This window comes from Xiphophorus hellerii, chromosome 23, assembly GCF_003331165.1.
Source record: "Xiphophorus hellerii strain 12219 chromosome 23, Xiphophorus_hellerii-4.1, whole genome shotgun sequence".
NCBI classification, from domain to species: Eukaryota; Metazoa; Chordata; class Actinopteri; order Cyprinodontiformes; family Poeciliidae; genus Xiphophorus; species Xiphophorus hellerii.
Window position 1 is genome coordinate 10,821,400 of NC_045694.1, and position 26,460 is coordinate 10,847,859.

Sequence of the window (26,460 nt, forward strand, 5' to 3'; positions counted from 1 at the left end):
AACATTTTCAATGTTTCTTTTCAAAAGCAAAATAAACTATATCACTGTCCATCTAGTTCTAGGTCCAACTTTTTCTTCTCTGTTCTATTTTTCCACAGTCCAAGTTTAGCAAAAAGTGACATAACTCAAACCAGCTTCCCTGACTTACTTTATTTTTGTGTCCTGAATTACTTGCACTTTGACCCTTGTCATTCACACAAGATCAAAGCTCTCAACTTAAAGCCAGAAAGTAAAACATGTAACTAGAACAAAGTGAAATGAGTTATTAGGTATATATCTTATTTTCTCCCTCAGTCGTATTGAGCACAGCTTAGCAGCAGTGCTTCTTTGTCTGCAGGCCTTATCTGGCTGTGAAGCACCAAGTTATGTGCGGCTGTTTCTATTGGCAAGGCACTGAAGGCGAGGCCTGCCAGCCCAGATAAACCTCCCTCTGTTCTCTCAGCAGACTTGCAGGCTTCAGGTCTGCTGCAGGTGTCCCAGAAAATGTTTCCATAGCCATTAGACTTTAGCGCTCCTGGTGACACGTTGGCATCTCTGATAGGAAATAACTGAAGACGGGGAGAAAAGCGATGATGGGAGTAGCTGCGAGGTAGACAGACCCCACACACAACTCGACAGAATGAGTGGGGTGATTTAGACTGAGATGGCAAACTAGCAAAAACACTATTTATATACGAAAAGTAACTGCATGAAAGTTTGGGGTTTTTTTGGGATAATAAATATAGCTAAAACCTCATCTAAATTAATATTTAAATGATCCTAACCCAATAATAAAACTGCAAAACTTAAATATACAGGGAACATTAAATTATTTTGTTAAGTTATTTAAAAAATCAAAGAAATAAACTAAGGAAATACCACAATGATGTTGCTGAAGCTTGTTTCAGTGCCTGAAGTGTTTGAAAAATTTTCAGGCATCAAACAATAAATCTTCTGAAAATGTAAATCAATTTACAGCATCGCCCCAGTGTAAATATTTGCTGAAAATACAGTCCAATGGGCTAAACATTATTTTTGCAAGGAAAATACAAGTTTATATTTTGCATACACAGATATTATGACATTGTTATAGTAGCAGTTACATATTTAATAAGTAGTAAGCAAGATAGCTAAACTTTGTGTTCATACAAAAGGTTATATTAATAAGCAGAGCATGTGTCAAAAGACATTTGACTGCAAATAATTAAAACTATTAATTTTGGGTTTGTGTTGAATGTCTGTTTTATATTTACCATCAATGACAAAAAACAAAACATTTTCACTTTTCTGCCAAATTCATCAACTGCACAATTCTTAAGTAGTATGTAGTGAAAGATAAGTGGTATTTCAAAAGAGCAGAAGAAATCTTATGTTTTTTTTAACAATAACACTTACTTACTTAATACTTGTTAATCTGTTGCTAAGAGATGAGAGCGTTTCTGGCAACCAAGTGCAACGTAGTAAACACCTGACTTTTACTTTTGCAAAAGTAAAAATCAGAAGCCTTTTCCCTAAAAGGCTACTGCTATTTTTTTTTAGCTATTTCTCTTATTTGTTAGCCATGTTTAGCTCACTGAGTGGAGGAGGTCAATGTAAGACAACATGCTAGTTATACCCCACATGCCACTGGCAGCATTTAGGCTAACATTAGCATTTTGGCTAATTTTATCTTATACACTAATTTTAACATACTGAAAGTCCATGTTGCTCAACCTGCTTGTGACTCTCCACATGCTATTGAGTACATTGTAGCTTACTTTAGCATTGATGCTAATTTTTAGCATCAGAACGAGTTCCAACCAACAGGCACACTTTGGCAAGCCCTGTTTAAATTTCTTCAAAAATTTTCTAGTTCCAGTTTGGCATATAAACTTAATAAACTATAACATTTTATGTGCTTTGCTGGGGATTTTAGACCCAGTTTAAGAATCAGATCAACAATGAGGGTCCAGTTAAATCTGTATTTGTAGTTTTCTCAAGACTTAAGTTCTTATTCATTGACCTTTCTTCATGTTTGAATTACTGTTCATTCAGGTAGTAAATCAAAAACCAAAATGCTGGAGTGTGAAAAGTTGAAATCAAGGTAAAAACTGGCAAACTGAAGATTAAGACTTTAAAACTTTTACTTCAGGAAAATACAAAATTTTCTTGGCCATAAAACTATCTAGAGCTGGAAAAGGGAAAAAATAAATAAATAAATCCAATTCCGGAACTTCTTCGACTTTTCAAGAATGAGTGGGAGTCCTGTTTGACACCTTTCCTTTTATGGTGGTGTGAAATGTAAAAATAAACTAGGTTGTCACCTTTGTCAATGTGAAACAACATGCCCATCTGTGGGACTGCAGCCAGTGTTAATGTAGACAAATAATCACTTCACCACCTTCCTGAGCAAGGAGCAAGACGTGGAACTGGCAGATTAGACCACCTGGTGTAATCAGACTGGAAACCTATTTATAGGACAATAATTTACACCCAGTGCCCAGAGGCAGAGAGATGAGGACCAAAAGGGCCAGTGCAAGGTTTCCTATGAAAAAGCAATTAATGACAGTGTCCTCTGTTACAATTCATTTTTCTTGATGTTGCACCATGTTTCAATGCTCAAGTATCATTTTATAAGATAAACCTAAATTGAAAAATGCAACATATATACATATAGTCAACTCTAATTAGCCATACACAGACAGAAAGAGAAAATAGGCAGCTCTGTCTTCCACTAATGTGCTATCCAGGGAACACCTGTGTGCTGACATTCACTTGGATGTCACACTGACACTTAACAACCCACCCAAACATTTTACAGACCATTTAAACTCCCCATATGGGAACAGCACTGTTTGACAGTCGCTGCCTCCACCAGCAGTAAAGCCACGGAGATTGCTATGTTTGGCAGAGGAAAAGCAAACAAAAAACAAAGATGCTCAATTGGGCTACAGAGTGACTAGATGCCACCATGACAAGATCAGATGGCATCTGTGTGAAATAAGGTCAATCTACAGGCTTCTTGGGTGTACTTCCATTGTTCTTAATGCAACTAACCGCAGTTATTCCCAATACCAATTTTGGTAAAAGTACATTTTAAATTTAGTCAAATACAACTTCCTTTCTGAACTCTAAAACTAGTGGCAGAGAACGTAGCATTTATTTAAATTTAATTTAAGAGATAGGTAGACAGATAGACAAAATAAAACCCTTCCATATGTTATTTTCTTTTCAATACACACAGTAGCCATGAGCTATTTTGTGTCGTTGAGACTGAAAGCTAACAACTCCTTTACTGCCAATTTCTTTGATAAGTAAATGTCAACAGTGAAAAGAAACTTGATTGTCTTTCTGAATAGCACACACACATTGCTGTCAGGCTGTTTTATCTTTTGCAGACCCTGATTTACCTCCGTCTTCATGCTGACAATTGTGTACCCCTGTTTATTTGAGTTTGCTTGACTTGGAAGCCTCCAACTACCTGTTAATCTCATGCCTTAGAGTGAATGTGTCCAGCTTGGCATTTTGGCTGAAGCATGTTCAATAATTACATAAAAATAACAAACGTCCATGCTAGCCGATGTGATGTATTATTATAAGTGTCTTTAACTGCAAACTTGGTACTTTGAATATTACATACCACTACGGCTATCATATTAGGAAAACATGCATATTTGATCATATTCATGAAAGTTGCCATAGCAATATGACTCAACATTCATAGACCCCAGAAAACGAATAGTCCATCCAGCTACAGGAAGAAAAATTTAATGTTTGGTTAGTTTGTAAAGTTTTTATCACAACAAGGACTTTATTTTAAAAAGTAACTTCTTGTCATCTGCTGCTTTGCCTTTGAAGCAACATATTTGTAATTACCTAGTGACTTGACAACCTTACCATCTCTTTACCATTTGAAAGCCTTAAAACAATTGTATTTGTAACAATTGCAAAATATATCACAGCCATACAGAGTTTAAATAGACCAACACTTCAACCAGTGTGGTTCTTCATAATAAGTATATTGCACAAAGTGATATTGTAACAATGCAAAATGTTTTGACCATCTTTAGGTGGCCTAACTCTAGCCTGACAACTGTTGTTCAATTTTAAAATTTCTCTTTTAAGAAATAGAAAACGTTGTGTTCTCTACAGACTACTAGGTAGGACTATATTGTAATACGAGTTTAGAACATGCATGCAAATTCAAAGCTTGTATGAAATCAGCAGGGCTTACTTGAGATAACAAGTTTGGCATGTTATGGAAGGCTTTCATTGTAATGTGTCATATTCAGGATCCGACTAAACTGTATGTAACTGATCTGAATCTGAAAACTGTACTGGAATTAATTGGAGTAATTTAAATTGGACTGAACTGGATTAATGATTGAATCTATTTATTTAAATATATTTATGTAATATGGTGCTATATAAATATGTTTAAAAGAATAAAAACTGTCCTTTTGTGAAAATGCAATACTGTCAAATATTGGCATTTCTAGGGATTATTTTCTATTCCAGTCTGACCATGACTTCCCTTTCATTTTAAATTTAATGAAGAAATGAATGATGCAGAATTTAATGAAAGATCAAGCTTTCTCATAAGGGGCATATACCTGTGGTTTAAAACTTATTTCAAATTAGCAGTAACATACTTTACTGTTCTCTACCATTAAAGCAGCTCCACAAAACCTCTCCTGATGAGACAAAAGGAGAAAAAGAAATCATGTTCAATAATATGTGTGGGTGTTGCAAAAAGAGCTTTGAAGTATGTGTAGGTGCTTTAAAAGCTGTTCCAGCCTACCAGTAATTCAACCCCCAGACTTCTCTTTAAAAATACAAAAGGCTGGAGGCAGACATGAGTTCAAGATATTATAATTACTAACAACCATCAACAAACTGCTGCTCTGGAAATGGTTGGGGATAAAAAATGAGTGAGTCTAATGATTTGTTTATTGACCTTAGTAGTAACAATAATACTGCTCAAAATACATAACTTTAGAAAATAAGAAGCAGATGCACAAAGCTGCTTACAGGTGCTAAATGTTTATAAACCCAAGTTTGCTAGTGCTTCTTATTCGGAAACTAGGCCTAAAGGCAGATCTGCTCCCAAACGAGAACTCAAGGAAGCAGTGTTACTCTGTAGTAACACGCTTTACCTACATGAGACGTGTTATGCAAATTATAAAAAAAATTGGGGCTGGAAAAAGCTGGAGGTAGTTTAGGCAGGTAAAAAGACAAAATGCTCCTGGTATTATTAGAAAAAAAAAGTCAAGAAGTCATTCCTGTCTGCAAATTATTTTTGCCTGATGTTTTTTTACAAATAACTTTTTAATTAAATTAAATTAAATTAAATTAGATAAATCTCTGCCACTGTGCACTGTTGTGTCCAGGTAATTTAAGAATATGTATTATACATGGTATGTACTATATTTTATCTTGCTATTGGGTTTAACTGTCTTTAAACAGTTGTTGAAGTGGCGAATAAGAAAAAGTCACATTTGCCGTCATACATGAGCACAAATTTAAGGATTCCTTGCAAATATTTCTCTAATAGCACCACAAAATCAATGGTTTGATTGCAAAAAAAAAAATAAAAATCGCAAAAACAAGTGTGCAATCCTGGAGGGAATGATTTATGATGTCCTTGGAACTGTCAAAACTTTGAGCTATCATACAAGAGAAAAAGAAACTGTTACTAAGTGAACAAAAACAGTCCAAAGTTTCAGTATTGTAAGATTACATTACATTACTCAGCAGAAAGAGACACTTCTTTCTGCAGAGTGACTGTCATGAAACAGAGAGGATAATACCAAACTTGCATGAAATTAAGCTTCCCTAATCTATAGGCTTTAAATTGGCATGTCTTTAACTGGATTATTACTTAATATTATATTTCTGAGCTTACAAACGATAAATATGAAATATTAATCAACTGATAGGTTACAAAAACTTTCAAAATTGAAAATTTCATTAATGTACCTGACTTGTAAATCATGGTAAGCTCAATGCAATATTTATAACACACTGATAAGGCATGCTGTGGAAAACCTGTAAGGACATGTTCTTGTCTTTTTTATGCCATTATTAAAGAACTTTTGATCTTCAAAGTGTTAAAAAGTATCAAAGTAGAAACTAAAGCAAGAAAGGTGATAAAATAAAATAAAAATCACAACAGAAATAAAATTTAAGTACACAGTAAATAGAGCTGTGAGATCAGGAGGCTGCACAAGCTCTAGGGGCTTGGAGAGATGAAAAGGAGTTTAGCCTTAATGGGTCAACAATAGCATCCAGGGAAGAGAACCAAATACTGCTCACTGTTTTATGTTACAACTGGTTGCACATTCAGGTCACTTCTAATTAAAAATACATGTGATATATATGTACATTCTTATGCTCATATAAAGAAACAAGTTAAAATTATTTTTAAGAAGGGCATAGCAGTAATAGTCTGTATAACTGGAATAAATATTACAAAGAGAAAAGTGCAGATATTTAACTGTGGTTAGAACCATGAATGACGGGAAATAAAAACAAAGAGTATTTCTGCATGAGAGTTTGATGAAATAAAACACAAAATAAAGCATGTATGTTTCACAGATGATACCAGTGGGTATTTTGTAATGCATAACGTCAAAAAACTTACAATTATTTTGTAGTGACAGAAAGACACTGGCTGTGATTAAAAACTCAAATAACAGCATTTAGTGTCTGCTTTTATCCAATTTTTAATCTTGCATATTTTTATCCAGATCCACGCTGATGGACACATTACTCCATGCCCAGTTAAAAACCCGAGCTCTGGCCCATTTGCTTCCACACTGGGTATTAAAGTAGGACGTAATTTCGTCGACTGAGAATCATATGGAAATCTGTTCTGAATAAAAAGCAACATTAATAGTTCATTAAGTTAATCTCAAGCATCCTGATATCCTCATACCTTGTGATGAAAGGAACCATTTCTGAAGATGCAGCACAAAGAAGAATGAAATCAATTGAAAATGTTTAAAGTTACTGAGCCTGTCTAGATCCAGAGGGAACAAAAGTAGTACTCTGGTTTATAGAATTGAAATGAGATATAAAAAAATAATCCAAAATAAAGCATCAGCTATGAAATGTGGAAGACTGTAAGGAATCTGGGTTGTCCCAAAAAGCCAGATCTTTGTTATATATTGTTAGCATCTTGGTGACTGAGCTTTATATCAAGAGTTGTAAAAACCAGTTAATCCAGCCAGCCAAATAGAATATCTTTAAGCAGACTTTGAATGCAAGACTCCTGAAACATTACATACTCTAATTTAAGAAAGCAATTGCAATATTGCACATTCTTGTCAAGCACTATTAGGTGAAAATCACTCAGTAAGGTTTATTTAGTACCATATCATACTGTATCATGTGCATGACATAAGAGCCACAAGATCAAAAACTCATGAACAGCTCAGATTAAAGCTCCAAGTAAGACTCAGAGTAGTGTCTGAGTTGGCTCAAGGTAGGCTCAGACAACATAAGAGTTTTATACCAACAATAAGAAATCCAAAACAGCAGAGAGCGTACATTTAGACACCAAAGAAGGAAAACATCATGATTTGAACTAGCTTAAGCTTTTATGATCCTTGTACACAAGCTGCATCATTCATTATGATTACAAACCCATTAGCCAAGCGCAGTAGCAGAAAAAAAAAATGTCTCAAACAAATCAGCTTACTAAGAAAAAAGGAAGATACAAGGAGAAGGCAGGGTCATGGCACAACATCATCACACAACTCTAATGAACCATAAGAAATAACATTATTCAGCTTTGAAGAGCACAGATCTTGCTTTCCATGGAGATATCTGTAGTGCTGTAGCCATAGAAAAGCTTCTCACATGTGCAAAACAAATTCACCCTGTAATTCAAAGATGATATTTAAAATATATAAAATACACAAGACACTTCTAAAATCTTCAACCCAGCCTTTGAGTGACGAGACTGAAGCAGTTAGAACTACATTTAGACAAAGAACATTTTGCTTTCAATGACAATAACACACAAAACAAACAGTTTCACACACATTTGGTACTTCATCAGCTTCTAGACTCATTTCCATAGGTTACTGAGCCAAAGAAGGCAACAAATGTCATCTTCATTTCCAAACTGGTTATGAATCACTTTGCTCAATGAAGCATCTACTAGCACGCAAACTGAGGAAGGTTGAGATCTGTCAGAATAACCTGTGGCCCACCTACTCAGCATGAGGATTTAGCAGGAACAATTATTTTTTCTATAAATAACTGCAGTACAACAAAACTTCTTGGAGTTACAAGGACATTACATGCTCAGCTTGTGGACATCTTCCTTACATGCATTTATCAACAGCACACCACCACTTCCATTATCATTTGCAATGTTTTTTATGTGCTATTGTCATTAATGAATCCGCTAATGTACTACAGAAATGAGGACTATTTGATGTCTTCTTAATCCCTGAATATTAGAGTGAGGAGAAAAAAAATGCCACAGGCAGTGTGCTGCAGCACAGTAAATTCACTGAGGCAAAATGAGGCAAATCATGAATTCTCAAAATAACAATATTGTCAAGTTTTCTTCATGATTAGAGCCAAATGTTGCCTTGATACCAAGAGTCTGACTTACAGGAATCACAAAACTAGTTAAAGACCTTATGGGGAGTCATTCCTTTCAGTGAGATAAGTCAATAAAGCTTGATGTATTAGCGCACAAGTAATGTGTTAAATGCGACGAGCTGAAATCTGCATTTTCTTACAGATGTCTTAAATATGTTCTGCAAAAAAAGTAAATGAAAAAGCACATTTTCAGGCATTCACAGAAGAATCTAAGTACTTAGACTTAGATTAAATTAGATCTTTTTTGTTTTAGGAAAAAAATATGATCTAATTACGGAAGAGGATTAGGGCCATCGGAAAAAAAAAAAAGAATTCTGAGACTAAAGTCAGAATTCTGACTTTAAAGTCAGTAAAGTAGTCTGACACAGTAGTGCGAGTCTGTACAGAAAAAGTCTGTACTTTCTGGCATCTCATTAGAAGGACTTGAAGCAGTAGGAATGTCCTGATGGAAATTTTTTACAAGATTTAAAACTGTAACTTTAAAAAAAACTTGGAATGCCTTGGTACCAGTGAGAGATGAATGTCTATTAGCATTTAAAAACAAACATGTTTTGCACTAAGAAAAGCCCTATGCTGTTCTTCATTCTTCTTAAAATAATACATGGTCCAGCTGTTATATTGCTGAAGGAATAAGACTTACACTAACATTGTGTAACCCTAGCTGCCAGACCTAAAGCAGTCACAGCAGATATCATTAAAAATATTGTAGCAAGAAGGAAAAATTGAGAAAATGATTTTTTTTTAGAAAGTCTCACAACAATTCAGCTGTTTCTCAAGAGAAATACATATGTATTTTAGTACCAACAGCAATTGAGGAATGGTTTTTCTCCCTTTTTAATAAGACTTTTGTTGTGTTCTCATTTTTCTTTTTTCTAAATTCCAATTAGAACAATTGTTTTTCACTTCATTCACTCAACCTGCTACTGTAGATCTGTCCACTGTCTTGTGAAGCTACTTCACAAGACAAGCTACTTGTGAAGCTACTTCACAAGACAGTGGACAGGTAAGACAGTCATGCCATAATAACCTATGGCATGACTGCTATTCAGGAGTGTAAAAAATGGATCCATAACGTTGGAAGGATGTACAAATCTGAAATACTGTTTTTCTTGTTAAGTTGATGAAATTCTGAACAATGTCACAAACACTTTTTGGATATTAAAATAACAGGAAGAATCAACACTTTGACACCTGAGATCTTTTCTGCAAATTCAACTGACTGAGGTCATAACATAACTCAACTCCTGACCAAAACTCTTAGCTACACCCCTTTCTACCCACACTCTCTTCAAAGTCCGCCTCAGACTACCAAAGAAACCATTACCAGTAATGAGAATCAATGGGGGTGTTAAAAGTATTGGCAGTTCAGCATAGGAGCTACTCTCTGAGCCATCTTTATTAGTGAGGGAAAAAGTGAGTGCTGCTCTCCTTTCTGCCTGCTCTAAAAGGCAGTGCATTGATCAGAAGGTCAGGCCAAGCAATGTCCAACCTCTTAATAGTCTGTGTTATTCCTCGTTCTCAACAGCTGTCAGTTATCTTCCAGGTAAACTGAGGTCAGCATCACCCATTTCACAAAGTGGTAAAGGTTAAGACTCAGAAGGAAAAATGCCTGGATCATGAGAGGAAGAAATTAAAAGTCAATCTCTCTGAATTGAGCAAAAGCGCAACACACTCTAAGCAAATGAAGCATAACCTATAATATTCAACTATTTTCTTCTATTTCTACACTAGGTTCAAGAGTAACGTCCTCTCAACACTCTGCACATTATTTAATGTTTGCATGCACTAATATGAAAATCTGGGCCGATATCAATATCTGGTGTCATATAATAATTACCAATATTATATGCGGATCTATATTTCTCTTTTTTTTTGAAAAAGGAAAAAGATACATCTTTTGCTTCAGTTAAAACAGCATAATCCAGGGGCGTGCCGTGGTGGCGTAGGGGTTAGCGCGACCCATATTTGGAGGCCTTGAGTCCTCGACGCGGCCGTCGCGGGTTCGACTCCCGGACCCGACGATATTTGCCGCATGTCTTCCCCCCTCTCCTTCCTCGTTTCCTGTCAGCCTACTGTTGTATAAGGGACACTAGAGCCCACAGAAAAGACCCCCTGGAGGGGTAAAAAAACCCAAAAAAACCCAGCATAATCCAGTGCTCCATCACTATCACATGCCCGAATAAATACTACACAGTCAACCTTCCCGAAACACATTCACCAAGACTGGAACACACATAAGTTGGTCAAATCTGCCCACTTTTACTTATGCTCCAATATGTTAAAAATAAACATCAGCCAATGCCAATGTTAATGCCAATATATCACGTATCTCTAATTTTAAGACTCACATATTAAAGCCATGTTGGTTTTCCACAGATGGACCAAATCTCTTCAATGGAGACTACTGCTGCTAGAGGCTACAAAACGCTTGAGACGCTTGAGTTCACCTTCAAAAAGGACAACAATCAAATTGAGAATCTGTAGCAACAATTGAAAACTGACGTTTACAGATTCTCTTCATCCAAACAGAATGAACTCAAGAAGAAGAAAATATTCTGTCTCTAAATTATACAAAGATAGAAGCATTCACTCATGGTTGAATACAATAGCAAGGCAAACTATGTTCAATTGTAAAATAAACCCTGAAAAGCAAGAATCAGATCCCTTCCATCTCAGGATTATGTGCTACTTTCTGTTAGTCCCTCCAAATACACCACCCAGTTTGTGGTCGTAACATGAGGAAAATGTAAAAAGGGAAGGTACTGCAGATGCATAAAAAACATGCCAGGAGATACCTCAAAGTGGATAACCACCACAATTCAGAATTAACTGACCTACAGTATTAATTAGTGTGTTTAAAATATTTCAACCCTCCTTAATGGTTCAAAACACAATTTCAGGAAAAATAAAAAATACTTTTGTTTTAAATAATTTTTTTTTTTTTAAAGGGCCTAAATTGAAAGGGATAACAGCTGATCTATGATATAATTCAAATATTTGATTTCAAAACCTGCTCTTAAGGGCAGAAACAAGTAAGCTCCTTTTGCTCTTAATGCTTCTCTTTGTCAGACAAAGCTCTGCCAGAATTGTATCCTGGCTTTCCAGCTGAAGTCTTTTCAGATTGTTTTTGCCGCTAAGGAGCAATTTTTCATCAAAAAACTGCAGTGACAGCCGAGAGTCTGTCAACGAAATCTAAGAGGATAACATGGCATTTCTGTTGAACTAGTGATTTAAACTTTTATCGTTTGGGGAAGAGCTGGCTGACGGCCAGCGAGGGATTTACCACTGGGAGTAAAAGAGATAGACACGCAAGCTGAACAACAAAGATAAAAATATTAGTTTTTATAAAATTTTAAATGGAAATATTATCCAACAATGAAGTAAGCACCTTCTTGCCATAGTAGCCTTCATAATTAATCACAACTAAGTATTTAGCTTAATAAACAGAATTAAAACCTGCCATAAATACCCTATAAATAACAGTAGCTTTTATCTTTTTTCAAAAATATGGCTTTTAGTAAAAAAACTGCCCTGTCCAAAGGGATTTAGGAACCTTAGATGACTGGTTCTTTTGTACAAAACCAGGGTACAGTTCATAATGTTGATCAGCTCATGTATTTGAAAAGGTCAAGCATGTCTGAAATCTGTTTGGCATTATCAACACAACACCATTTCCAGCGCTGAATTAACTTCAAATGCATCCAGCACCTCTCCACCCATCAATGTCACTGCAGTCTCCAGAATTATTCAGGTATGAAATTAATTTACTTCACACCTTTTGCAGACTTCACACAAAATCAGCGCTCATTGAGATCTGATGAAGAGATTAAGCCTAAAGCAGCAATCAAACTAGACTAAAATGACTGACCAATGGGAGCAATGAATTCTATTGTAGAGACAATTTTCAACAGTAATTCAAACTGCCTGAGGGTAAAATTGGTGGTGTACTCCAGGTCAGTGTTTAAAATTAAAGGGAGCCCATTATAAAGCCCACAGCTATGCCCTCATAGTGAAAACAATGTAGCACATTTACATCTATTTACTGTGAGTGCACTGCAAGGACATTTGACAATTTAATATCTCATCTAAATCTTCAAAGTGGCAGATGTAGTTAGTTTGTTGCTTTTTGTTTTTCAAGTCTCCTGACAAGAATGAAGAATATGCTTCAAGACTTTTGTCTAAGCCAGTTTTTGTGCTGTTTTGTTGTAACTGCAGGGTTCACAGAGTTAATAGTCTTTTAAGATGGATTTGAATTAATTAATAAGGAAACAGAAGATAAACAAAGACCACTATGATGAAGCACAATAAATTATGTTACCATGCAAACAAAATTTTGTAATTTACACAACTATATAATCATTTAATCCAAGCAGTGAGCATAAAGCTAAATCTAAACAGGGTTCTTTTACAATTTTTTTAATCCCTATCTAGATCTAGGATCAAGGTATTTTTATTTAATTCCTTGTTACGACCTAAAGGCCTCATCTCATCATTATGCTGGTACCTTGAAAAATAAGATATAAAAATCTAACTTCCAGATAGAAAAAGCTGAAGAGTCACCTAAGGTCACAGAGGCGGGTGCATTGGGGGGTGGTCGAAGCTTAGAAAGGGAAAAACACTGTAATCAACATAACAGCATAATGGTTTCCTGAGCTTAAGATATCCAGGGGGAGTAATTAAGTATAAAAAGTACTGCCATGTCAGTTCTCCTTTTTTTCGTACTGCTCTGTCTTCTCAAACACCCAGTCGGTCGTGGCAGATGGCTGCTTCTTACTGAGCCAGGTTCTGCTGGAGGTTTCTTTCTGTTAAAGAGGAGTTTTTCTCTCTACTTTCGTGAAATGCATCCTTGAAATGAGGAACTGCTATGAAGTCAACGACAACACAAGCGATTGTCTTCATGTCGCTTCATGCTCGTCCAAGAGTGAATGCTGCAAGTCAGTGACTTGGTGAATTCTGCTGAGTTTCCTTGGACAGAAAACATTTAAAACTAATTTACAGAATAAGTTGAGCTTACATAACGTACAATTTGGAGTGTATGCGTGGCTGAATTGAAACAACTTTTTTTTCTAAAGTACCTTGACACCACAAATAAACTAAATTGAATTGTCGAAGCAGGTACAAATCAGCTTATAGTTAATACAAAATGCATGTGGCAAAAGGCTAGATTTCGTTCTTCCAAAAGTCCTGTATAAAATGGACAAAACTATAAATGTACAAAATGAAAAAGGGAGAAATAGTCAATTGCCCTTGAGACAGAAGGCCTTGAATAAAAGGAAAAGAGGGAAAAACATCTTAATTTGCTCTAAAAGAAAATATTGTATCTGACAGTATCCATTAAAGACCTGATATGGCAAAAATTTGTTTCTCTTGAAAAACATGGTAATGACAGCTAATCTATGTTGGGTGGAAAAAAATAGCACAATGAACAGACATCACAACCACAAACTTCATGCAAGATAAAATTAAGAACTGTTATTATGGGGAAAATGCTATTAACCAAGACTGATCTCATCTGAAAAAAGAATAGTTTTTTTTGATAATGTTTGAAGTTAATAGAAAATAATTACTTCAGTACTTAACATTTTCTATAAACTGCTTCAATAATATATGCCAGAATAATATAAACCTGTACACTTAATTTATTCTTGAAGAAAATTCAGACATCCCAGTGATGCATAATGACACACAATATATGTGGGTTTTGAGCATAAAATACAGTCCACAAGTGGTGAAATACTGACCATATGGTGAAATGTGGGCGTCCTGTTATGTTAATGCAATTTAATGAACTGCATTACGATGCAGAAGGAAACTGTTTTTCACATATGAAACATGGCCAACATAGATCATTTCACATATATAAATTGCTTATCTGCATACACAGGTGGATATCCATTAATAAACCTTAATTGCTGTGAATCCAACTTTAGCTGGTAAACATCAGTATCTAACTAAATATATATTCTAAGCAAGGATGAACATGTTAATCTCTGGGTTAAATTTCTATCGGCAGAAATTTGTTGACAGTTAATGAGCTGGTTATGTGTGTAATTTATAACCGATTGTCTGAATAACTGCAACAAACACCTCATATTGAGTTAATGTACTTCCTGCCAATACAACTCATCTAACAATTCAGAAAAATGACAATGAAACTCTTGTAAATTAATCTGGTATTGACTTTTGTTAATTTATTTACTATGGGATGTCTATTTACTTCAATTGTACTATAATTAAAATTGAGGGCAAAATATTCATAGCCCTCGCATTTAAAACTGTTAATTTTTTCTGATAGAAAAGGAGACAGACATCTAACAAAATATAATAAAACAATGTAAAATTATCAACTGGCTGGACATTACCACATATTCTGTATCTGTTCAGCTTTACACTCTTCCCAAGCAGAGATTATGAAAAAAAAATTAACTGAAACTGTGTTAGAATCTAACTTTGCTCTTGTTTCCTAATGTAATATTACAAGTGAATTGAATGCAAATAGAGATACCTTTTTTATTTTTTTAAGAAATACTGTGTAAAGCCAGTAAAACAACAATAAGATATGGGTAGGTATATTTTATTGTGGTTGGGAGTAGAATAGACTAGAAATACAATATATTGTAGAATACACAATATGTTTCCCTAACAGTGTTAAGACAACCTTAACAGGTATTGGGTAATATTAATACAAGCAGGCCGTAACATTGGATTACTGCCAAAGTAATTCTTTGTGATGAATATTGAATTTATCCAAAGTGATTAATAGAATATTGAATTATAGCTAAGATCCGTGAACACTTGATATCCCCCCTAAAAATGCTTGTAACTGAAAACTTTAGTAGTTCATACACCAAATACACCTTAATGTACATTAATACACACAGTGGAAACCAGATTAGTGCTACCATATGAGCTAACATCTACAATCTTGAAGGTGCAGCCAATCAGTGCCAAGGCAAAAATAATGGCATTCCTGGACTGGCTGCTTTGCAAACACAAACTAGTATGCTAGCATGTACTGTAGTTCCTATATATTTCATCTTTCCAAGCTATCTTTTATTTCGAACATTGCTGAAAATAGGCAAATGTTTAGCAAATAATTTGGAGTTACGTTTTACTGAAAATCCGTGAATAGGTCAATCCGTCAATATTGAACCACTGATAGGCTGGGGTCCATTTTATATGTATTGGATTTATTGATAATACCTATATCTGTAGAAAAAGAAGAGCCAAATTTGAAACTTTTACTGCACTTTTTACCTATTTAACTATGGGTTTAGTGATTTAATTGTGCTCACTGAGCCGTTTTTTAAGGCACTTCGCTCTAATGCTAAGGGATCGTTGCAGATATGGACTATTGCTACATGTTGGGTATAATAGGTCTGGTAAGATGGAAAGCAGAAAAATAACATCTATTTGTCAACCCATATGTACGTTTTCCAAACAAAGCTCTGCACTGTTACAGCATGAGCAAAGCGTATTCCTAATATTGATCAGATTGTCCCTCTTTCAACACACTGAAAGTTCTTTTCATGTCAAATTACAACAATGTGTGTGCCACAGGCATTCAGAAAAAGTTGTCAAATAAATACTTCAGTCATTTGCTGCCTTTGTCATTTATGTAACAAGAAAGAGAAGAAACACAAAGAAAAGAAAACGTGAAAGCTTAAACAAGTTAAGCATTGCAGAGATAGTAACTGAAGAAGAGAACAATGATGTGCCTTAAAGAAAAACATTATCATATTTACTATGATATGGTACATATCATATTTACTATGGTAGTGGTTCAGATTTCCCAAGGGGAAACAAATGTGTTTATCTGCAAAACATGAAGTAAAAGCTTTGCCACAAAAGGCAGCAGGACCATTAATTTGTTTAACAACATGAAATGTCACCAGCTGCTAAACGAAGGATGTTTTAAACTCTGCATGTCCACCCACAGTAATGAAAATGTGAAATGAACCTGTTGCAGATCAGATGACTGCCTTCTGGTCTGTTAAATCAGTTCATAATATGAAAGGATAAGCCACCTCCTCTGATGTTCAGTACAATCCACTTAGAACTTGTAGGTGAGGTGTTCTCGTTCTTCTCTGTCCCAAGCTTTCAATAAGTCAAGCCCAGATCCATCAGAAGAGCAATACTCTGGGTAACACTGGCCTGGGTGCAGCTCCTTTTGGTGCAAAGCAAGGTCACTGAACTACACACTGATGCAGGATCAATGAGACAGATTAATGAAGCACTACATGCTGACATGAGGAATATTGACAATCTTGTTACATCTTGGTCCTGCTGTCCTCAACGGGGCTTAAATAAGTCAGGCCAACGTCAGAGTAGACGGGTAAACTTCTGAACCTCATCCTTCATTTTACAAAGGATAAACAAATGGAGCACATGCGGAAAAAAGAAAACTAGGACTTTGACTAAAAATGGTAACTTCTGACAAAATTACACCTCTCTCTTAGCAGAATTAGGAATCATTCTACACATAATAACCCAATAAAGTAGATGACTCCTACTATTTAAAGAATAAATGCTTATTATCTAGGTTTGCTAAGTGTATCTAGTCAAAATATCAAATATAATGTGCAGAAAAGCAAAGGGAAGGATAGCTTATGCTTTTAACATTAATCAGAAAAAACTAAATTTACCTTATGTGAGCATTTTAGAATAAAAGCATTGCTTTGTAGCTGCTTTAAAAAGACTGAAATGTTCAGCATTGACTTGGAAGCGGCTCCTTTACTTTCATTTCCAGAGTGCTGTACATCTTGTCTTCCACCTGTTCTCTTATTTTGAACTGACAGTTCATGCAACTCATTCAATCTCATTTTTCTTTGAGATATACAGTATTTTTTCTGTGATTTTTTTATTATTCAGTATGCCTAAAATAAAAACCTGCTGCTATTTTTTGGGGTTTTATTTCTCAACTTGATTCTGTTCATTTTTTCTTGAAGTTTTAATGTTTGTTTTAATTTATGTATAGATTGTCTTCAAATGAGCCATAAAAAAGAATCAAATAAATAAAACACACCTGATTTAAAGTCTATCACACACTAAACTAACAAAATAAATAAATTCTAATTAAAGTTTATCTACAAATGCTAATAAACAGTAAAATATTACTTCCCCCAGTGCTGTTTCTATTACTTCATGAAAGAATCCATTATACTTGATTGATAAGAGAATATATATACCACTAAAACTCCACTACAGGTTTTCCTAGTTACCTAGTACTACTCACCAAATGCTCCAAGCATAAACAACAAAGTGAATCGCTAGTGCAGGCTGCTGAAAACTGCAAACGGTTCAGTTGGAGTAACTGCAATAGAGGACTGAACTACTGACGTGTGTGAAAAGTTTTTGCTGGAAAAACGGAGGCCAAAGTTGATATTTTTCAAAATAAGAGATATTTCAAAATAAAATACTCCACAATAGAAATTAAAATGAATATTAGAAATATTAGAACTTACCACCCGATTTATCTGATCCATTAGATCACAGGTGTCTAACTCCAGTCCTGGAGGGCCACTGCCCTGCAACTTTTAGATGTGCCTCTGCTGCACCACACCTGAATAAAATAATTAGGTCATTAGCAAGGTTCTGGACAACTTGTCTACACAAAAAGGAGGTAATTAAGCCATTTCATTCCAGTGTTTTGTACCTGTGCCACATATATAAACTGCAGGACAGCGGCCCTTGAGGACTGGAGTTTGAAACCCCTGCGTTAAATCCTAAATGCATTTTCTATTTAATACATAAAATGAATTGTAAACAAAGGTCCAACATTAGGTCATCTGAAAAGAATGGAAGTAAACCAGGCAAGTCGAAAGGGCAGAGAAAAATGACCCACAACTGAGCCTCTCTACACCAAATACTTTTATTTTAGGTTTGCACTGACACACAGGACTGCTAAAAGGGAACATACAGGGATGATGGGAATCCTTCCACAAATCCAGAGGGCTTCACTTCAGCTTGGATTTTGAGTTAAACAAAACTGATGTGTGTTTAAGCTTGTGCAGCACACAGTGTGCTAATACAACAGATTTCTGTTTGCAAGAAGCAGTTTAGCTGCATTGCTTGGGATTGTAAAATATTTAACACTTACATCCAAGATGTTACTTACTCCTCATATAAAGACATGATGGTAAACAGTCATGTCATGTCTGAGACGAAGTGACTATATAGTCTAGTTAATAGAATCTCAAGATTTTATTGCATTTAATAACGTTATTTACAACAACTTAACAGACATCTTGTCAATGTTCAAACCATTTAGCAAATTCTTAGTGAGTTTATTTCTTAGCTAAACTAAAACATGCAGGTACTCTCAAGGGTTTTCTTCTTAGCTTTCAAAGTTACACGTTGCATTTTAAATGTGAAGTCAACTTGACATAAATGAACATCCCGTCACACCCTTTTACTTTTCAGTCCTCTTAATTAAACAAGCAATGCTACGAATCAGTAAAATAAAAGTAACTTGTGCAGGTCTATGATTTTACCCGAGTAAACCTGTTTACTCAGGTTTACAGCAAATTGCAAGGATTTTCACACCTCTACCTCAGATTCTGGTTGCATTTCTGATAGCAGGCTCAGAACAATTGGCATCCTTCTTTAATCAATGTGAGGATTAACCTTTTTCTATCAAAGATGCCTCTCTATGCTAAGCATGGAGATGAGAGCAAGGATTATACCTGGGAAGATGTGTTTCAGCTCATTATTGGGCTAAGATCTTCAGACCTGCATGACACACCATAAATCAGTGGCATTAAGTTACCATTAATGACTCGTTAATCCTTCAAATCTCCCCAAGGAAATGCAGCTCATCATGAGCCTTTCTGGAAATGAGTGCATTTGAAGAGGTGTCTACAATTATGATCCTCCATACTTTTAGAGAAAGCTTCGTCACTCTTCTGTGAAGAGCCTGGTCTTCTAAACATTGAGATAAGTGCCATAATGGTTGTTATTATTTTCATATTGCCATTACAGAACTCATCACACTTCCTCACTTCATAATGTGTGTCTCACAAATTCAAGCCAGCCCTGTAATGGAAACAAGAAAAATCTATAGATCTCTGCTGAGAAAATATTGGTTACTGCTTTAGCATTATGCACAAATATTACACAATTAGAGCTTATCATAGTTTATATCTTTTCCTTTCACAGAACAATGAAAATGGACACTGTGAAGAGCCACAGTGGAATGAGGATTTGAATGCACTAAAATATATATATATTTTTACTAAGACTGCCATTCCTATCTCCTAAGATTGGGAATTTGGTTCAAAAATGTAACTAAAAACATTTTTTCATTAGGCAAAATTTTCTTTCTGCATTTGTCTTGTCATGGCTGAAATAAACCATGTTGCACAAATCTTGTCGACATATAGGATTCTTTAAGCTAACTATTTATGCGCTAATACTACTGTTATAGCAAAAAAAAACTTGATAATTTGTTTCACTAAAATAAACAATCAGTTTGTTTTCTGGAAAATAATTAAAATATTCTAATACATTTCTATTTTACTGTCAGAACAAATCCCATAAAGTAATAAAGCTTACAGAAGGGATACCTCACACAAGCAATTTTTCATTGCTGTAGTCCTTTACAGTCAGGGTGGGTATTCAGTATAGCTGTAGAAAAGACATAACTGAGGAAGAGAGCATTAGTCTCTGAGCTCCATCTTAAGCCGTATGTTTATTATTAATGATTTTGGCTGAATGCCGACATTGATTCAGACTCTAAAAGTAGGCCTGGACATCTTCTATACTCTACTGTCAAAAATGCAACAGCTAAAAGATGCAGGACACCAGACCTCAAGGTCTGGATTTGAACACCCATGGAATTTAGGTCTGTACTCTTATAGTGCCAATGTGTCAAAATGAATATGATTTGAGCTAAACTCTAAATTCTAGTTCTTCTGGTGTATTTAGGGTTATTCTCCTGCTAGAATGTTAACCTCCACACCACTCTCATGTCATTTCTTCCAGGATTAGTAAAAATAAGGCAAGAGTAGCACCATCCTTCCACAATGTAATTTCAGAAAATTTTGCACTATCAAGAGATGCAGCTGATAACCCAGCTGCATCTGGGTTATCTCTTTTTATCTTTAAAAGAGATAAAAAAAAGATTTTATCTCTTTTATTAAGAGATAAAATCATCACTTTCAAAAACAAAAATATGTTGCTAATAGATAACGCAGACACTCGCCTCAATTATTCACAGAAAACCTGCTTTTTCATCGATTTTTTTCGCAGCACATATCTGAAATATTTGCAAGAATACGCAGCTTTGGAAGCTGAAATACCTAGGTTCAATGCTACTCGACATGGTATTGGCTGACATTTGTAAAGCAGGCAATTAAGCGTAAATAAATGTTATTTTCCAATCAGTGTCAAGGAAAATAACATCTTATTTTGATTGGCTGTAACCCCAAGAGTGAAAATGAAGAAGGTGTAAATATTAGTTTCTATTGTAGTATGACAACAGATGTTTTAGGATACTTCATACAATTTCCACTGTATGACAGTTTCCACTGTGTGTATTAATGCATATTAAGGTATATTTGGTGCCTGAACTATTAAAATAGGTGGCTCTAAGCATTTTTAGAGGGAGTCTCAAGTCTTTGTGAAATTTGCTATTTGTGGGTCTGAATCCACATTTTTAACAAATAAATTAAGGATCAAGAATAAATTAAGTACAGGGATGGGCTGTATTTAGGTCCATTCATCATTCCATCAGCTCTGATCATTTTCCCTACATTTACAGAAGAAAGCCGCCTTATAACATAATGCTGCCAACACCATGTGTCACAGTGGGAATAGCGCATGTAGGTTGTTTTAGTCACAAGTAACATGTCGCATGCATGTTGTGTCTGCTAGTTGAACTCACAAGGTAAAAAAAGAAGAAAAAAAATAGCCTAATTTCATTTATCACATATAACTGCTGAGCTATACATACCACACTTTTAAGATTTATATTTTAAAAAATTATTGAAAATAGTGTGTCATATTTCAGGATGGATACATTTTCTTCTGTGGGATGGTAATATTTGTGACAAATATTTGTGGAAAATTATGTAAACAAAGTACAAAATTTCCAACAGGATAAAAAGAAAAATAGGTTAAAAAAACAAACAAACAAAAAAAAACTTTTAGTGTCATTCAGTTGTGTCAGTGTAGTAATTCAATGAAAAAAAAACTGCTAAAACCAGCAGTTTTTGTTCTAACAAATATGTACAAATATTAATCGGTTCTTCAATTTTAGCCAAAGCTTTTGATAGGCACTCGTAACTCACGAGCTGCAATTTACAGATCCGTGGGTTATATTCACGAGGAGTTGTTAACAATATAATTTCTTTCAGAAAAACTGAAACTGTTCTAAATTTCTTGCCTTCAATCATTTCAAAACTTGCATCTCCCATGTTTTGTGAAAAGCAAAAGTTGGAAACGATGTTCCTACTTTCTGAACACCTGCAACATTTAGTTTGTAGCCTTCAACAACACAACTTTCTCGCCTAGCATTAATTTATTATGCAAAAAAGTATACTCTCAAGATTTAGCAGATACTCCGATATTTATTCTAAAACAGGACCTACAACTTACTACGACAGAGATGCATAACAGCGACTCTACTTAGTTAACCTAAAAGTTATATTAAAACAATACAAAAGTAGTTTAAAGACAATCTGTGGTTGCAAAACGCGATAAAAAAAAGAAAACTTATGCATGTATTTATGTATTCAAACTCAACGGTAGCGCCAAGGAAGTGACATAAGAAAGCGAAGAGGGGAAAAAAAGTACCTTTCTGAGGCGTGTGTCCTCTTTCATGCCCTCTGAGCTTGATTTCCCACAAACGCATGTTTTAATGTGAAGTTTCTATCTCACTGCTTCGCCGAGTTACTAGGTAACATCTCTGTTAGCAACGAGAAATGTCAAACAATGGCGGAGCTGTGACAGGAGCGAAGTACGGGAAGTGGAAGGTGCACACGTGCTTTTCGATGACGTTGTGTTTTGGTTGGTTTGTTTTAGGATACGTCATATCAGTAAAACGTACTTTCAAAATAAAAGCATATATTACAGTCCTACACCTCCTGTAATTAATAACTGGTAATCGTGTTTTTAAACTATTAGTTCTTTAAATTAATAGGCACTTTGACTTGTGCAAGCAATGAAAAAAAAATTAGGATGGATTTATTGGGCCACATTAACACATATAAAGCATGTAAAACTAACTTACTTCAAACAGAAAACAAACGTATTGGTCAAATTAAAGTTCCACAGCGCAATAAAACAAATTTGTTGTTGAATAAATATCTATTTTTAAATATTAAACTATGTGTAAATATAACCCAAAAAATCCTTCATCTACTAGATGCAGAACTAATATTATGAGAATAACAGTTTTATTGATTATACAATATGCTATTACTGAAGTATTTTGTTTGTTTATTTAATTTTAGCATATTTTATTTACAAAGGTCCGTACATTGCAAGTTAGCTAAGGTTATAAATGTTATACTGTAATGTTGCTTTTACTTAAGACTTATCCGCATGCAAGTGAACAATAAAGGAAGACCGTTTAGAGACCTGTTTGTCAGTCATGCGTATCAAAGTAAGTAGGCGTGGCTAACTCTGCAACTGATGTTGCATGTTGCATGTTTTGAAATAAAGATATGTTAATGCAACTCTACATGAATTTGGTGAAGCTAAATGTATAGCATAAAAAATAACTAAACAGTCTAAAAGGTCAATACTTTTGTTTTTTGTAGCAATTACATTTTACCTGCTACCAAAAACCAAAAATCTTTACAATTTTTAGTTCAGTGACAAACTCTTAAAAAGTACAAGATGACGCAAAATAAAAAATAGACTTCCTTAAGTATTTATGAAAATCCTGCATTTTTATTTATATAACCATTTTTTTAGATATAAAATAAAAAGGATTTCAGCAACTTCTATAGACAAACATTCCTATATCTTGAACTCAGCTAAGATGTGATTTCAGGGTATTGCTATTCATCTTCATGTTTCTACTTTTGCTGATTGTGGATGTTGGGATTTTGATGTTTTTATGTATTTTTTATATTTCCGGTCCCAGTAATTGTTGTTAATATAAATGAACAGACCTCTAAGATTTTTTTATTACTGTGGTAACTGTGATTTTTACTTCAAAAAAAGTTTTTCACTTTCCTTTGTCATACAAATTATGCACTTCATATTGTCTTTGTTGTGCATTGGTCTGAGTTGTACTTTGACTTCTTCCTAATGCTTAACAACCAAGACTGACAATTCATTAGGATGATTTGTCATACTTCCACACCACTTAAAGTGCTCTTTCAAGCAGAAGTGAAGTGTTAACCCATAAATGTCACATTTGAATCATCATTACACTGAAAACATGGTTTCCATTTCATTTTAGCCCCATCTAATGCGACAAATTCTAATTTTAAGGAAGTGATGTAATTATTTTTTGTGCTTTAGTTTGTATGACTCACGATTCTTTTCTTATTGTTATTGTTGATGGGGCATGAGGGGGGACAGGCTGGTAAATGTTTTATAAATGCAGTAACATGTGAAATGTCAATGAAATGTGAGTATTATCATATGTATCACACACCTACATCATTAACTGAATGTTTAGCATCATATATTCCACTGGTAATTTCTGGTTTTGCCACTTGTCTTCTCTCCATATTCAAAATTATGTTTAACATGTTCTGTCAGCTTACACACATTTATCTTGCTAGATTTATTTGCATTTGAGTGCTCTGCCAGGTAATCACTGTTTGCTCTGTAGCTCAGCTCTGTTTCTGCAGTGTGACTAGACATAAATGCAAACTACATCTCTCTGTGTCATGTGGTCGAGTTGAAAGGGAGAATCTGGTGAAGTGCAAATCCTTATCTGAGATTCCTATTAATGTTTGCTGATCCAATAATAGTGCCAAGTGAGTAGCAGTCCCAGTAAGCATGTCACTCTCAGCTGGAGAAATTTGCTGGTTCCCAGCATGTTGCTTTAATAAATGCAGTCTTCTCAGCTTCCATGCACAAAGCTGTTTTATTTTTTTCTTCTTCTTTTCCTTCTTCTTATTAAATATGCAGTTGAAACTCTCTTTAAAAGTTGAGCAGAAACAGTTCCTGTCACTTTATACAAACTCAAACATATATTTTCTTAAATGCAGATTGCACCATTGGTCAAATGCTTTTTGTAGACACTATCAAACCTCTGTCTTAATTTAGACTGGTAATTTACCAAAACCTCATTGGAAAAAGATGAAAAGTGGGTTCTCTGCAACTTGTTAAGAGATACTAGTTAAGATGTTTGAATGTACCTGACCCTGTATTCCAAAATTCAAAAATTTTAAGATGACATAAAATCCACAATAAATTCAAACTAGTCACAAATTCTGGACTTTAAAAATTGTTGCAGTTGTGAGTTTTGTGATCAATTCACATAATAATGGAAAAGCTAAAAAAAAAAAAATAAAAGCCCCAACTTAAAATGACAGTGAGACCAATGACAGTGTATGTAAACTTCTGACCAGAACATTTACTTATGTATAGAACTGTTGCAGATTTTTTTCTTCAGTTAAAGCAATTTCTTTTGTTAATTTGTAATACTATCAGGTGCTTTGTGAGTGCATGGTCAAGATTTCTGAGAGCTTTTTATATTTTTGGGAATGTTGAGAAGCATATGCTTGTTTGATCAGTGAAGAAATTAAAGAGACAAAGAAATGCAAACATACCTCAGTCTTTCATTCTGTCTAAATGAAATACTTTCTAAAACACATAGGAAATGTTCATTCAAAAGGGTTTTACAGCAAGATTACAAGGGAATTATGTTCTCAGTACCGAGGAAATTAAGATTACTTCATGAAGATTTCCTCGTTTATTTAGACTGAGTATTTCTGTGATGGATATACGGTTGAAAATGGACAGCCAGTTGTCAGATCTTGATTCAAGAAGATTTTCCTGCCATTCTTCTCAGCTTAGCCAAAACATCCCAGCAGGGACATGAAAAAAAGGATTATCATCGCAGCATCTTTTGCTTTTGAGGAGAGACAACATGTCACATCACTTCCACAGTCTGAACTGAATTCAGTAATCAGTACCTCCTGCGCATGCTGCCCAATCTCCTTTCGGGCTGCAGTCCCTTCACATCTCTCCTAGGCTTTTCTCATTAGGTTTCCCACTTCTATGCATTCCAATTAGTTTTTGAAGTACATAATACCTTGAATAATGCAACCTATTCAGGTTTCGTGCCTGTACAATTCTCAACATGTTTCAGGTGATTCACGTCGAAAAAGTTTTGTATCCTAGCAACATCCAATAAAAGCTGCCTTTGATTGGGCATTGGCAAGAGCCATCACTAGTGTGCTTTACAGCCCCTGGGCATGCCTTCTTATAAACAAATTGGTATGTGTTTACAAGAAATCAGAGACTTGTTGTACCCTGTCACAGCACTTTATCATAAACCAGAGTAATAACGGGTTTTCTTCTCCTGATTGAAAGCAGAAGTGCATGTAGCCCCACTCTTACAGACTGATCATTTGTTCACGAACGTGGACAAAATGGACCCAATCATATATCTGAGCTGTGTGGTGATTGCTAAATTAAGCCATCTGCCTGTCTTTCACACTGAGGGGTCACAGTCATGGATAGATTTCATCATGTGTCTCTGCAGCTGATTGTGCCTTGATTACCAGTGTGAGGAGGAAGAATGATTTCATGGCATTTGGGAGCCCTCTGAATTTATCACTCTCCAAGCTTTCTGGTGGAGACGTGCACCTCATTCAGACAAGAAAATGCAGAGGAAGCTGATGCCATGTTTACTGAAGCTATAACAAACTTTATATTCCAAGGCATTCTTGGCACAGGAGGGGATTTATAGAA

The 26,460-nt window shown here is 35.0% G+C and overlaps 1 protein-coding gene across 2 annotated transcripts in view; it reads right to left on the reverse strand.

Annotated features, from left to right (window-relative positions):
* The window catches only part of enox2 (ecto-NOX disulfide-thiol exchanger 2), a 195,025-nt gene extending 172,472 nt beyond the window's left edge, over nucleotides 1–22,553 (reverse strand). The window contains exons 1-2 of one of the 2 annotated variants that reach the window (XM_032554681.1): nucleotides 22,372–22,553; nucleotides 18,042–18,139 (exon numbers count right to left, since the gene is read on the reverse strand). The gene's annotated coding sequence lies outside the window, so the exon portion shown is untranslated. The remainder of the gene's footprint in view (nucleotides 1–18,041; nucleotides 18,140–22,371) is intronic. The other variant, XM_032554682.1, reaches the window with a different exon arrangement.
* Nucleotides 22,554–26,460: the final 3,907 nt, after the last annotated feature.